The sequence below is a fragment of the Mobula hypostoma genome, chromosome 16, assembly GCF_963921235.1.
Source record: "Mobula hypostoma chromosome 16, sMobHyp1.1, whole genome shotgun sequence".
NCBI lineage: Eukaryota > Metazoa > Chordata > Chondrichthyes > Myliobatiformes > Myliobatidae > Mobula > Mobula hypostoma.
Genome location: NC_086112.1, coordinates 53,978,444 through 53,993,990, shown reverse-complemented (window position 1 = coordinate 53,993,990; position 15,547 = coordinate 53,978,444). Strand labels below are relative to the sequence as shown.

Here is a 15,547-nt window from a genome sequence, read left to right as displayed (position 1 = left end):
CTGACTTTATCTCCTCATCATTTTCCTCCACCATCTTATTTTACATCATCGTAATTTCTCTTGATTCCATTAATATACAAAAAGCTGTCCAATTTTTATTCTAAATGAGCTCACTAAATGAGCCTCCACAGTTCTTCTTAATGAAATTCCGGTTGTGTGAAGAAATTCATCCTTGTCTCAGTCCTAAATTCTCCATCACATATTTTCAAACTGTACCCCCTCATTGTATACTGCTCAGCAGGAGAAGCATCTTGCATCCTTTAAGTATTTGGTACTTTATAGGGAAATTTCTTCATATTCTTAGAGTACAAGCTTAGTTTAGTTTTTTTTCCTTTGTGGGGAGTTTATTCTTTCTTAATTAAGGAAACCAAAGTTATTCATTTTATTCTAGTACTTTCTCTCCAAGGCTTAATATATTTGCAGTAAGAGATTTTTATTCTACTACTCTCATAATAAACATACAGTAATTTGCCTTCCCAAACTTTCACATTTGACTTTGAATGACCTGTGTAAAAGGATACCCAAGTTCCTTTGAACCTCAGTATTACCCAATCTCTTTCTGTTTTAAATAATACTCTCAAGTAAATAACTTGATAATTTTCCATGCAATATTGCACCTACCCTTTCACTGTAATTTTCTCAATTTATCCTTTTTCATTGAACAAATTACCAAAAGTTTGACTAGTAATCCTCAAGCATTTCCTTGGGTCAGGATCACTTTATTGCATACATGCACTCAGCAAGATTTTCCCTTCCAGCCCTTCCGGAAGGGAGCCTATGGATGTGTTGAAGAACGAAGTGGGGACACAGATAACATTGGTGGCTATCCTGCGGTAATATAAAGAATTTGGCAGTCATATAAAAGGATCAGGTGCCATTAGGCCAGCTAACTTCTTATGTGCTGTCATGGGGCAAAGAAAGGGAGGATCAAAGGTGAGTGCAAGGAAGACATATCATACCATTCAAATATATACAACTCATTGTGGTAGGATATCAATTGCACATTAAGTTCTTGCAAGTTGAGATATGTTATGAGGTGTGAAGTGATACCTTGGACACAGTCTGCACATACTGCAAAGTCCTAAGTAACACACACAAAACGCTAGAGGAACTCAGCAGGCCATGCAGCATCTATGGAAAAGAGTAAACAGTTGACATTTCAGGCCGAGGTCCTTCTTCATGACTGTTCTCCAACATCTGCAGATTTTCTTGTGTTTGTGATTCTGCAACAAGGTCCTAAACTGATTGCTGCTGGGGAAAGAGATGAAAACGTTTGCTTTAGTATTTGCCGCCTGTTTTAATTCAGTAGCAAAAGATTGCAGATGCCGGAATTCTGAACTAAAGGTAGAAAATGGTGGGACTACTCAGCTGGTCGGACTGCATCTGTTGGACGAGAAGCAGAATTAATGTTTAAGATTCTGACGGAATGTCTTTGACCTTAAACGTTAATTCTTTGCCTTGCTCTGCAGTTGCTGCCTGACCTGAATAATTTCCCCATTCTTGTTTTAATCCATTAATTCTAAAAAATGAATGGATCAGAAGTAAAAGGAGTGTGAAATCACTGCAGAGTTCCCCTGTAGCCAGTTCCAAGGCTCAGCAGGGAAGAGTAAAGTTAGACAGCACAATAGTGGTGGGAGATTCAATAGTTAGGGGGCCAGTCAGGGTGATTCTGTGGCCCATAATGGGACCTCTGCTGTTCTTAATAAGTAAGTGACCTGGATGAGTGGGTTAATAAGTTTGCTGATGCTGCAAAGATTGGTGGTGTTGTTGATAGCATAGAAGACTGACATAGAATACCAGGATATAAATCAGTTGCAGGTGTGGGTGGAGATGCATCTTAACCTGGCCAAATGTGAAGAGTTGCATTTTGAGAGATCAAATATAAATGGAGAGTACACTGTTAATGTCAAAACCCATAACAGTGTTGATATGCAGAGGGATTGGGAGCCACATTCATAGCTCCCTAAAGTGGCTACTCGGATTGATAGGGTGGTAAAGAAGTCATATGGCATGCTTGCGTTTATTAGTTGAGGAACTGAGTTCAAGAGTTGGGATATTGTATTGCAGCTTCATAAAACTCTAATTAAACCGCATCTAGAGCATTGTATTCACTTCTGGTCACCCCATTATAGGAAGGATTTTGAGGCTTTGGAAAGGATGCAGAAGAGATTTACCAGGATACTGCCTGAATTCGAGGGTATATGCTATAAGAAGTGGCTGGACAAACTTAGGTTATTTCTTTGGAGTGTTGGAGGCTGAAGGAGATCTAATAAGATTCTGACAGGCCTCAATAAAGTAGACAGGCAGTATCTTTTTCCCAGGGTCAAAGTGCCTAACACTAGAGGGCATGCATTTAAAGTGGGAGAGGGTAAGTTCGAAAAAAATGTCAGGGCAAATTTTTTACATGGAGATTGGTGGTTGCTTGGAATGCTGCGCCTGGGCTGGTGGTGGAAGAGGCAAATACAATAGAGGCTCTTAGTTAGGCACATTTGGTCCAGGAAATGGAAGAATATGGACATTGTGTAGGCTGAAGAGATCGGTTTAGATGGACATTTGATCACTAATTTACTTAGGTCAGCACAACTTCGTGGGCCAAGTGGCTTGTTCCTGTGCTATACTGTTCAATATTCTATTTCATCCTCCTGAGGTTGGCAATCCTCTTTCTTGAATTGTCAGAAGGCTTTTCATTTTGCTATGTCCCTTAAAATTCTAGATGTTCATAAAGGTTAATATCAGCAACAAAACTCTTCCAAAATCAATGGAAAACAAATGAAGATAGAGCAGACGATTATCTATTGAAATAACGTCCATTGTTAAGCTATACAACTGAAAGTGTTAGACAAGTTAAGGAAGAGGCAAAGACAGCATTGATTTCCTGAGTCAGTGCAGGAAGCCTACCCCCACCTGCATAGGTACTGAATTGTATTGGTCACCTACCCCACTCATACATTTCCCATTGGTGCAGTTACTTAGAGATTCCAACCTGTCTTAGTTATCTTAGGAAAGTCCATGTGGTGCACCCTGAGGCCCTGTTTCTGGACAGCTTTCATAGTATTTTGGTGTTAAAGGCCTTTAAGTAATGATGATCAGCATAATTTCAAAATAGTATCGGTTAAACCATGAACATTTTTTAAAACACAAAAGTAAAGTAATTTTACTTGAAAACACTTTGAATCGCTAGAGGTTAATTAAACACTTGAAGAAAAATAAACAACTACTTATTTTTGCTTGACTTTTCAATTAATATCATTGACCTTATTGAAGTGAATGGAGTTAGGCTATTAATGCCAATCATTGTGGAGCCAAACATGATGTGCTTCTAAACCTTGTTGGTATGTCAGTACCTTGCTGCTGGATTCCGTGTGCTGAATTCAGCAACATAGTGCCAGTTTGATTGACTGGTGCCTGACTTCTAGCTCATCTTTAAACTTTGCCTGGCAATATGCAGGCGTGGAAGTCAGAGCCAAGCTGGCATACAAGGAAGATGTTGTTGGAGGATTCCTGCTGAACCACCAGCAAATAGTAACTACTTTACGCTGTGTTCTTCCCTTTGGATTGGAAGTGAAGGCTGATTTCAAAGAGTGCATGCAGATGGCTGAAATAATCAAAGGGTAAAAATTGCTGAGGCTGGACATCTGAATGAAAAGTTGAAGAGACTGGAGACCTTGAACAGGCCAATCAACATTGGTGCAGAGAGAAGCAAAATTAGCTTACAGGTGTTGATTTATCAGCAGATAAGATGGACGAGTTAACATTAGGAGGATGTTAGTATTCTTTATTATTTTGTTTGTCCAGAGTTTGTTGTAATTTGCATAAAATTATGTTTTATGCTTGTGATGTTGCTGCAAGTAAGATGGTGGTGCACTTGGACACAGTAGCCAAACAGGGTCTGATCACAGGTCCTGTACGTTCTTTTTTGATTGCAAGTCACTGCTGGAGACTAAGAACATCAATTACTGCAGGACTATCTGATCAACGAGTTGCTGGATAGTGATGGAGCTGGACTTACTGTGTACAGTTGTGCTGTTGTCTGGACTTGTTTTGTACTGTTTTGGCAAGACAACATGCAATCCAAAAAATGGTCCAAGCCATTGTCTTGGACATTTTTATAGTCATTGCAAGACACTACTGGACATTGGTAACATAGAATACTGTGGCCCAGTTCACTGGTTCATTGGTGAGACTGATGGTGGGGTGCTGCATTGCCTCAACTGTTGTGCAGACAAGCCTCTCGCGCTTGGAGTTGCCCATTGCAGTTACTGGTGAGGGAGATGCTGAAGCTGGCTGTGTGCCATTGGGTTTCACACTGGGTTGGGGAGCTGGCTCCTCCCTTCATTGCTGCTCTCCAGTGCTTGCTCAGTGCTGCCCTCCAGTGTTTGCTCAGTGATGCCCTCCAGTGCTTGCTCGGTGCTGTCCTCCAGAGTTCACTCACTGGAAGAACAACCTGGACCAGGACAACTTTTCTCTTTGTGACTGCATGTTTTTTCTGAAATTGTAACCAAGTGTGCTATTTGTGCCATGTGCTAGGTGCAGAGTGCTGCGTGCTGTTGGTAATGTATTTTGCACATTAGCCCAGAGGAGTGCTCTTTCATTTTGTTATATTCATGTCTGGTTCAACGATAATTAACCTTGAAACTTGGAACTTGAACTTGAAGTAAGTTTTACACAGCACCTGTGCATCGAAGATCGTTTTGGATGTTGGTAACATAGAATACTGCAATCCATTTCACTGGTTCATTTGCGAGACCAATGGTGGGATGCTGCGTTGCAGGATCTGCATATGACAATAAACTTGACTTGTATCTTTATTCAGTGAAAATGCACATAATTTGATTTTGTGATAATCTGATGAAGGGTCTCGGCCCGAAACGTTGACTGTTTACTCTTTTCCACAGATGCTGCTGAGTTTCTCCAGCAATTTGTGTGTGTTGCTTGGATTTCCAGCATCTGCAGATTTTCTCTTGTTTGTAATTTAATATTAACGGAGTCTTGGGGGAGCAGTAATGAATGACAGTGCTGTGTTTAAAGAGACCATGGATTAAAATAAGAGCCACAGCACTGTCATGTTGATTTCTCAACTTGTGGTATCTTTGACTATGACTAACCTTTGAGAATACAAGACTGATGAATTTACCAGCACAATCCAAAACTTGAAGGCTAATGTTTACAACAAAACACAACAAGTGAATGAATCGATACAACAATGAAAAAGCATGAGATTCACCAGTGTCAACAACAACCACAAATACCTGCACAGCAGAATTGCTCATTGATAAACAGTAGACAATAATGCGAGGTATTTGCCAGCACATTTGTGCAAAACAAAAGCTGTGGAATAGGTTCATATGCTGTGGATGGAATTGCATCCACTGCTTTTAAACATTGTCTAATGTACTGTTATTAATCCTTGGTGGGACATGTCCTTCTCTGTGCTCACATCCTCATTGAATACGAAAAGCATTTTCATTTGAATTGCCATAGATTAAACCTTCCAGAAATCTCCAAGCAGACAGTGGCGAGGTGCTTTCTGAAGAGTTAGTGCCCACTGTTTTCATTTGCAGCTGTACAGATATGGCCATAGTCATACAAAATGAATTTACTTGATACTGGATAAAAACAGTGAATGCGATGACATGGGTAGTGTGAGAATCTGCTCCACAGCCTTTTTGTGTGACTGAACTGGAAAGCGCATCCCGTGATTGTCTGTGTCTGCGGATGATGCTTTGTGGTCTGTCAATTCTTTCTATTGTTTCTAATTTAAGACCAGCATTGGAATTGGTCATGGAAACCGCTACTATAAATGGCATTCTGCCAGTTAGCAAACTCTAATTTGATTACGGGGCATTATTTGCCAAATGTTTCTTTCAACAAAAGTTGCACAAATGAAGCCAGAGATTATTTTATTCTGTTACCATAATTAAGTACAATGATAGACAGTGAGAAAAATTAAAACAAATACCTTGTTTACGGTTTATTTTCCTTTATCTCAAGAAATCTCCCCACTCCACCCTAATTGTTTTTCCATACATTTTCCATTTTTATCCGCCACCTCCAACGGGATCCCACCACTAAGCACATCTTTCCCTCCCCCCCCCCTGTATTCTGCAGGGATCGCTCCCTACACAACTCCCTTGTCCATTCGTCCCCCCCATCCCTCCCCACTGATCTCCCTCCTGGCACTTATCCGTGTAAGCGGAACAAGTGCTACACATGCCCTTACACTTCCTCCCTTACCACCATTCAGGGCCCCAAACAGTCCTTCCAGGTGAGGCATCACTTCACCTGTGAGTCGACTGGGGTGATATACTGCGTCCGGTGCTCCCGGTGTGGCCTTTTATATATTGGTGAGACCCGACGCAGACTGGGAGACCGCTTTGCTGAACATCTACGCTCTGTCCGCCAGAGAAAGCAGGATCTTCCAGTGGCCACACATTTTAATTCCACATCCCATTCCCATTCTGACATGTCTATCCACGGCCTCCTCTACTGTAAAGATGAAGCCACACTCAGGTTGGAGGAACAACACCTTATATTCCGTCTGGGTAGCCTCCAACCTGATGGCATGAACATTGACTTCTCTAACTTCCGCTAAGGCCCCACCTCCCCCTCGTACCCCCCCATCTGTTACTCATTTTCATGCACACATTCTTTCTCTCACTCTCCTTTTTCTCCCTCTGTTCCTCTGAATATACCTCTTGCCCATCCTCTGGGTCACCCCCCCCCGTCTTTCTTCCCGGACCTCCTGTCCCATGATCCTCTCGTATCCCCTTTTGCCTATCACCTGTCCAGCTCTCGGCTCTATCCCTCCCCCTCCTGTCTTCTCCTATCATTTTGCATCTCCCCCTCCCCCTCCAGCTTTCAAATCCCTTACTCACTCTTCCTTCAGTTAGTCCTGACGAAGGGTCTCGGCCTGAAACGTCGACTGCGCCTCTTCCTATAGATGCTGCTTGGCCTGCTGCGTTCACCAGCAACTTTGATGTATGTTGCTCCATTTTTATCAATTGTTTTTCAACTCTGGGGTTTACTTTTAATTTTACTGACACTGAGTCAAGAACTGCAGAGTTGAAACTTTTAGAAGTCAAAGTCAAATATATTGTAATATGCTCAAGTGTAATGAAAAGCCACACACATCAAATGCTGGAGGAACTCGGCAGGCCAGGCAACATCTATGGAAAAGAATAAACAGCCGATGTTTAAGACTGTGGCTCATCATCGGGACTGGAAAGAAATGGGGAAGGCGTCGGACTCAAGCTATGTCCACACTAGACCGGATAATTTTGAAAATGCCGGTTTTGTGTAAAAACGATAGGTGACCACACCAGGCGTTTTTGAAAATAGCTCCGTTCACATTAAAACGGGTATTTGGGCAAATCACCTCCTACTGGGCATGTGCAGGACACATCTACAGAAAACAAGCGAAGAGGAAACGGTATACTTGGTGTGCATTTGTCCAGTTACAGAATCTAGAAAAAACCTAAAAGGAAATTGCCAAACGATGGACAGCTATTGGCTCTCGCGCAGGAGGACTTAAAACTAAAAAAACAAATACTGAAGCGTATGGAGGCAACCGACAGGGAGTTCATGGACAGTATGACCCGACTGATGACAAACATTGAAAAACTGACACAATACCAGCCTCACATCCACTACAATAGCTCCACATACGGACACACAGACCCCCGGGTGGCCCTGCCAACATCTTCCCCACTCCCACAGAGGGGTCACCCTGGAAACGTTTCCTACAGCCACAGTCTCTTCACCGATGAAAGGGTTGACAGGTTTTTTAAAACCTCTGGTTACCCCGTACACACTACAACGCCCAACCGGCGTTTTCAGATTTAAACACCCTGGAGAGTGTTTTAGAAAAGCTCTGTTTTCAGGGGAGGAAAATGCCTTTTCAGTGTGGACGGAGGGTCAAAACAAAGAGAAAAAGCTCCAGTTACGGATTTATTTGGTCTAGTGTGAATGTAGCCTCAGAAGGTGGGGGTAGGGGAGGAAGAAGTACAAGGCGACAGGTGATAGATGAAACTGGGAGGGGGGAGGAGTGAAGTAAAGAGCTGGGAAGTTGATTACTGAAAGAGATACAGGGCTGGAGAAGGGGAAATCTGATAGGAGAGGACAGAAGACCATGAAAGCATGGAAGAAAGGGAAGGGTGAGGAGCTCCAGAGGAGGCGATGGGCAGGTAAGAAGAGAGGCTGGGAGAGGGAAACAGGAATAGAGAATGGTGAAAGGGGGAGGGGGGCATTACCGGAAGTTTGAGAAATTGATGTTCATGCTGTCAAGTTGGAGGCTACCCAGACGGAATTTAAGATGATGCTCCTCCAACCTGAGTGTGGCCTCATCATGGCAGTAGAGGAGGCCATGGACTGACAAGTCAGAATGGGAATGGAAAGTAGAATTGAAATGGGTGGCTATCGGGAAATCCCACTTGTTGTAGTGGACAGAGCGAGGGTACTCAATGAAGTGGTCTCCCAACCTATGTCGGGTTTCACCCCAAACAGTCCTTTCAGGTGAGGTGATACTTCACCTGCGAGACTGTTGGGGTCATCTACTGTTTCCAGTGCTTCCGGTGTGGCCTCCTGTATATCAGTGAGACCCAACGTAGATTAGGAGACAGCCTTGTCGAGCACCTTCACTCCATCAGGTGTGGATTTATGATGATAGATTTTGTCCTCTTGAGGCAACCCCTCGTGTAGACCCACCGATGGGGCACACGATCTACTGAGTTCTGGCACGATATCTAGTTCATATTTGTTCTTGGTTGTTGCTTCGCATCATCTGTGTTGTGGGAGCTCACAAGAACAACCTCCCCTAGAGGAATGGCCCCACTATTAGCTAGAATAAAGGTAGTTGCAGATGTGGAAGAAGTATTAATATTGTAGACTGCCTGGGTATACATTCACAATTGGTTTATTCCACAGCAAGTTTTATGCATCTGTTGTATGATAATTTAAGATAATTCAGATAGACAATCTTATTTACAGTATATGCACTCAGTTCCCACTTTACAACTTGCACCTAGTAAAGTGGTCATTGTGTTCATGGTCTTCTGCTGCTGTAGCCCATCCGCTTTAAGGATCAATGTATTGTGAGTTAAGAGATGCTGTTCTGCACACCACTGTTGTAATCTGTTAATGTCACCTTCCTGTCATCTTGAACCAGCCTGGTCATTCTCCTCTGTCTTCTCTCATTAACAATACGTTTTCACCCACAGAACTGCCAGTGACTGGATTTTTTTTTTTCACATAATTCTCTGTAAAATCTAAAGACTGTTGGATGTGAAAATTCCAGGAGATCAGCAGTTTCTGAGACACTCAGACTACCTCAACTGGTACCAACAATTATTCCATGGTCGAAGTTACCTAGATCATATTTCTTCCCCATTCTCATGTTTGGTCTGAATAAAAACTGAACTTCTTGATCATGTCTGTATGCATTGAGGCTGCCACATGACTGGTTGATTAGGTATTTACATTAACAAGCAGGTGTACAGGTGTACCTGACAAAGTGACCACTGAGTATATACTTGGAGTTATTATCAGGAACATCTTGTAGCCACACTTCCACACATAGTTAAAAGAGTTGTTCAAAACAATATTAGTCTTCACTTGCATTTGGTTTCCTGGCAGAAAAGGAACTTTGCTGCTGGGGAGGGGTGGTGGCGAGGTGCTAGGTGTACGTCTGACCTCTGACGTGATCACCAGAGAGTTGCTTAAGGTATGTTTACTTGTTCTGAATCTGTTAATCTGGGACCACCTGAGAGACCTCCAAAATAAACTGTGGGAAAAGCTAAAGCCAGCGATGGTGAGTTTCATTCCTTAAAGGGACCACTAGACACCATTCCCATACAAGGCAAGTAACTTGCCTTTACACTTTGCTTTAGACAGGAACCTTCCTCCATGTCCCACAGCACCTCTGAGCATTATTGTGGACATACATTTGTCTGTTCCCATTTTTGCGAATAGTGACCACGTGGTAGTTAAATTATTGCCTAGAAACTCACAAGACAATCCAGAGACAGGGCTCAAGTCTCATCATGATGCAGTGGACATTAACTTCAGTTAATAAACTGGAGTTTAGGAGAATGATGTGTACAAAATTATGAGGGGTATAGATAGGATGAATGCACACAGGCTTTTCCCCCTCAGGCTGGGTGAGACTCAAACCAGGGATCTTTGGTTTAGGGTGAAAGATGAAATATTTAAGGGAAATCTGAGTGGGAATTTTACACTCAGAGGGCGATGCAAGTGTAGAATGAGCTGCCAGTAGAAATGGTAGATGTAGGTTCGATTGCAACATTTGAGCGATGTTTGTATAGGTACATGAATGAAAATGGCTTGAAGGGATATGATTTGAGTGCAGCTAGATGGGACTAGGCAGAAGATTGAATCGGCATAGGCTGGATGGGCTGAATGGCCTGTTTCTGTGCTGTGGTATTTCATGAATCTATGACTCTGGAATTTTGAAAAGCAGCAACAACTAATCTTAATAGCAATGGCTATGAAAGCTCATCTGGCTTACAAATGTCCCCAGAGGAGACAACCCGCCAGCTTCACAGGTCTGTGCATTTAGTGGTTCATAACGCAGCTCCTGTGGTGATCAATCTAGTAAGCCAAGCAACTAAACTATTACTGCTACTTTCAGCTGTTGGCCGGATGAGTATTGCTTAAACAACTCTTCAGAAGCCCAATGTCAAACAGGACAAAATAACTCTTTTGATTCATATCTCCTTGAACATCATTCTCTCTGTAACTGGTGCACATTGGTTGCAGTGTGTCCTATTTACAAAATATCCTATGGCTACTTACCCAGACTGCTCTGACTATCCTTCCCAGAACTGTAAACTTCTAATGCCAGGAAGGATAAGAGTGACAGGTGCTTGGGAACACTATGCAATGTATGTTCTCCTCCATACTGTCATGGAAATATCTTGCTGGATATAAATCCTGGAACTCCCTACACAACAGTACTCTGGGAGTATCTTCAACAGATTGGTTGCTCATCTGGCAGCAGTTCAAGAAGGCAGGTCACCACCACTTTTTCGAGGGAAATTAGAGATGGGAATTAAATACTGTCCTTGCCAGCAAAGCTGGATCCTGAAAAATGAATAAGAATATACATACCCCACTGTGCCTTTGTCAGGTAGATCATTCTACCAATTTTTATCTTTATCCAACAGATATTTGAGTGTGTGCAGCTTCAGAGTAATATTTTGATAAGACATAATCCCCATTCTGTACCCCAGTCCATTGCTCATGCTATCTATATTAGAGTTGAACGGAATTTTATTTTACTTAGAAAGGTATGATCGAAAGTGTTGATTGAACTATTTGTGATGGGCTGCGTGAAGGGATGAAGTACAGCTGAGGGAAAGATTTGATGCTCTTTGTTGAATTTGAAGTGGTTATTAAATGAATGAATTACATTTATATTTTCTATTAGGCCTGCAATACTGACTGCTCAACTCACTTGTGTCCTGCAGAGGTGTTATACCTAGATCTATCTCAGTGTTTGCAAGCATCTGATGCTACAAGAATTCCTTTTATACAACTGTTTGTCATGGAGTGACTTCCTTTCATTCCTTATTTACATCAGGATTTTGGTGATGACCCACCATCAGGGAGTGAGTGGCCAAGACCATGTCCCTTCCGATGCTATTTGTGAAAATCTGTGCCACATTATGATCTTTGACCAGGAATTTATCGTGCATTAACATTTTGCTTAGCACCTCTCACTGTTTCAGGTGGATCAAATTTGAGTAATGCTGAGGAAGTTAACAAGAGACTAATAATTAAAAACAAAAAATAGCTAAAGTGGGAAATCAAATTTATAAACAAAAAAAAAGGCTGGAAGTACTCAGCAGGTCAACTCAGATCTGTGGGAAGAGAAACAGAGTTAATGCTTAGGTCAAAGCCTCCTCATGAGAACTGGATTAATGAGCATCTTTTGACTCTTTCCCAGTCATAATGAGGAGTCTTCAATTTGAAACAGACCACGAATGTGGTCTGAACTGTTTTTTGTTTTTATATTTATAGACTTGCTGGAAGTAGCCTTAGCTTAATGAAATACCATAAAAATAGAGAATCCAAATTGGAAAATAGCAATGAGCAGATAATACGTTGAATTATATTATTCACTGAAATTCCTGAGTAGATGGTGTCACAGCGTCCACCCTGGTAAAGTGGTTCATACATTCCAGGGTTAAATAAATTAGACAATGGCTTCTGACTAATACCTTTGGATGAAAACGTGAGGCTACATCTGCTCTCTGTTGCATGTAAGATGTCCCTTGGTACAATTAAATGAAAAACATAGAAGCTCCCTTAGTGTCTTAGCTAATATTTATCTTTGAACAACACTGCCAAACCTGATAACCTGTTAATTTCCTCATGGATATTGGGGAACTTCACGAAGCACAAATAGGGTGCCATCATTCTCTTTGTGATAATGAATACAAGTGTACTTTTGAAAGAAGTTTGGCAGGTTTTTAGATGAACGAATGAAGTGCTTTGCTGTCAAAACCTTTATGAAGCACACTTGAATGCAAGTTGTATCTAGCAGTAAATGCAAATATAACATCTTCAAATCCAGCCATACCAACAACAGATTAAATTATCCATGTAACTTCTTTTGGCTAAAAGAAGGCCTGACAGCTGGCTATACATAGGACATGACTGTAATAAGCACGTCACTGCATCTCTGAACTTTTAACCATAATTGTTCCAATTATTGATGTCACTTCCATACAATTAAAGGTTTGACTCATTGCCAAGGATTAGTTTTACCTCACGTCCTCATGCCTCCTGCATCTTGCTGCAATGGGAACAAAGTTAGCAATTTTTTTCCCTCCATGCATCATATATTTACTTTGTGGCTTTAACTCATTTGTGGACACTGGATGCAATGTGTTGCCCGGAAACAGAGCGGCTAATACCAGAAGTTAAACTTTTAACTTCCCACAGGCTTGGAGCAGGGGAACAGGGAGTGTCTCTTCTGCATCTCCTTTGTAATAACAACTTTTACCTAGCTAGGGCACCTAGCTTTCTTACCAATTGGGCTAAACGGGCTTGGAGGCAAAGTACACAACACAGTTTTTACTATTGAGAGGCACATTTTAGTTTGACATTTGTTGCTGGATGAACACATAATGGCAAGCCTGCCTTAGGACTTGGCGGCTTTTTTTGCTGAATGCTACGTAAAGGTCTTGGGGCTATTATATTCCTTGATATTAGGAAAAAGAAGCCAGGATTACAAGACTTGGAGGTCCTCACAAAACTGAGTGAGGAACCCCCTATTTAGCTTGTGCATTGAAAGCAGTTTATTGACCTGCTCAGATTAGAAAAGCTGAGCACAGTGACGCAATCAATGGACGTTTCAGTTTTCCCTAGAACAACAACATTCACCTTGCAGTTGCACCCTTCCTATTTCCCTGAGTACTTCCTCAGAAGCTCATCTATCCAACCATCTTCATGGGTTGTCATGCCTGTCCCTCATCCTTCTGCCTCTCTCCCTCGTTATCAAAATGTCCGCATGCACCACTTCTGCAAAGCACCCAACAGCTCATTGTTCGAAGGAAAATGCTGAAGTGCCAGGAGAATGCAAGAAAATAAAGCAGGAGTAGGTCACCTGGTCCCCCAATCTCACCCTGCCATCCAGTATGACCATGGGAGATCCGTGCTTGCCTCTGTTTCTCTTCTGTGTCTGTTCCCCATAACCCTTATTTTCTCAATTTACTTATCTCCATCTTCAGAAAAAGATGGATAATGGTGATAGGGAATTTGGAAGTGAAGGCTCTGATCAAAATAATTTTTGCTTTCATATGTTTCTGTCCATACCCACTCACCACAAGTCAGTAGCCACCCATGTCCTTATAGTTGTCTTCTCTTGTATCAGGAGAAGGCATGTCAGTCTCTAGGAAGGCTTTTAGGGGATGGAACAGGAATGAAAGTTAGATCAAGTCAGTTTGCTTCTCTCTGCTAAAATCCCTGTGGTTTTGGCATATAGTGTGTATAGGAAGAGGAAATTTAAACTTTTGTCATTGTACAGAAGATGTGCGCATGTTCCTTTTCACTATATTTTGATATGTTAAGTTTCCGTGCTTAGAAATACTTAAAAATGATTTACTGTCAGCAGTTTTCTTTTGTCTGGAGCATTTTTGGCTTGTGATCAGCAATTGCGCTTTGATTTGTGCAAGCAGAACTGCTGAAATATGGAGTAATGCTTACCAATGGGAGTAGGGTGGGCAAAACAGAAATGGTTACTATGACCTATTGGTAGAAATAAAGCCAGAAATTGAAACCTTGACATCCAAATATTATACAGGTGAACAAAACAATCCTTGGAGTTTTCAGGGAATCCCAGGCTCTTCTGTATTTGACTTGCCACATTTCCTTTTTCCTCACATCAGGAAGCGAAATCAGTGTTCCGTATAGGCCCAGTCCTCACTGCTGCACAATTTTGATTGGAACACATGTTGCCACCACTGCTCAGTAGGCCTTGGCTCATGAAAATTTATGACACCACTATATCAAGATACCTAAGGCAGACCTTTATCATCTTAACTTTTCCAGGTAGCACTCATAGTTCCATTCCTGGGTCTTATTGTCTGTTAGCCTCTCCCTGTATGTCAAGCTAGATTGCAAGAAGGTTCCCATACCTCAGTACCTCTGCATGGACATGTGAAAAGATTATGTATGTTAGACAGCAGCAGGATGAAAGCTTCATAGTTCTTGGGTTATCCAGGGCAGACTTAATCAGTACATGTATGTAATGATTGTTACTTTGTATTGGGGCAACATCAGCAGAGCAACAAACCCAATTTCCATAGTGTCAAGGTTGGTAATTGGCTTCCCAGGCATCAGATACTGTCTGTGTTAAGGTCAATTGTGATATTGTGAGCATAGGAAGGGTAGGTGTTGTGCTGGTAGTAGAAGCTGAGGAACAAGTGAAATAACTACAAAGCCTATTTATGCTATTAGACCCTGTCTATGTCAGGGTTTCTCAACCGGCGTTTCGTGAGAGGTCACTAGCAGTTCGGCGAGAGACCGTGATAAAAAAAAATAAATATTGTTTTTGAACTCAGTGTAATGTGCAATGCTAGAGCTAGGGCAGTGACCGATCAGCCCGTTACCAATCTCGTCAGAGGTCTCTCAGTCCATTAACGCAGTCCACAGTAGGACCGTGTTTATTTGGTTGAGTCCATTCTCAGTTTTTGACGCAAGTTGGCTAGGCCACTGACAATTAGCGAGCACTGTATTGCATGAAGGGGAGGATGGTAGGCTGATAATTGGTGAGTGCTGTATTGCACAGAGGGGAGGGCAATAGGCTGATGAGGAGCATGAAGTATGTTTTCCAAGTATTGAATAGTCTTGCTCAGTTTGGGCTGTGACATCAGCCTCTCCTTCCCAAATTACCATAGGGAGATGTCTCCTTTCATAGCTGTGGCATCTATGGACATATGTGGTGCAACTAGATGTACTTGTGTGGCATTTGATAGACCCAAGACTAACCTGTCAACTCATCTATTGAAAAAGATCTAAACCCATC

The 15,547-nt window shown here is 42.0% G+C and overlaps 1 protein-coding gene across 3 annotated transcripts in view; it reads left to right on the top strand.

Annotated features, from left to right (window-relative positions):
* LOC134357580 (coiled-coil domain-containing protein 192-like) overlaps positions 1–15,547 on the top strand; it is a 77,532-nt gene that overhangs the window by 45,291 nt on the left and 16,694 nt on the right. The window lies entirely within an intron of this gene.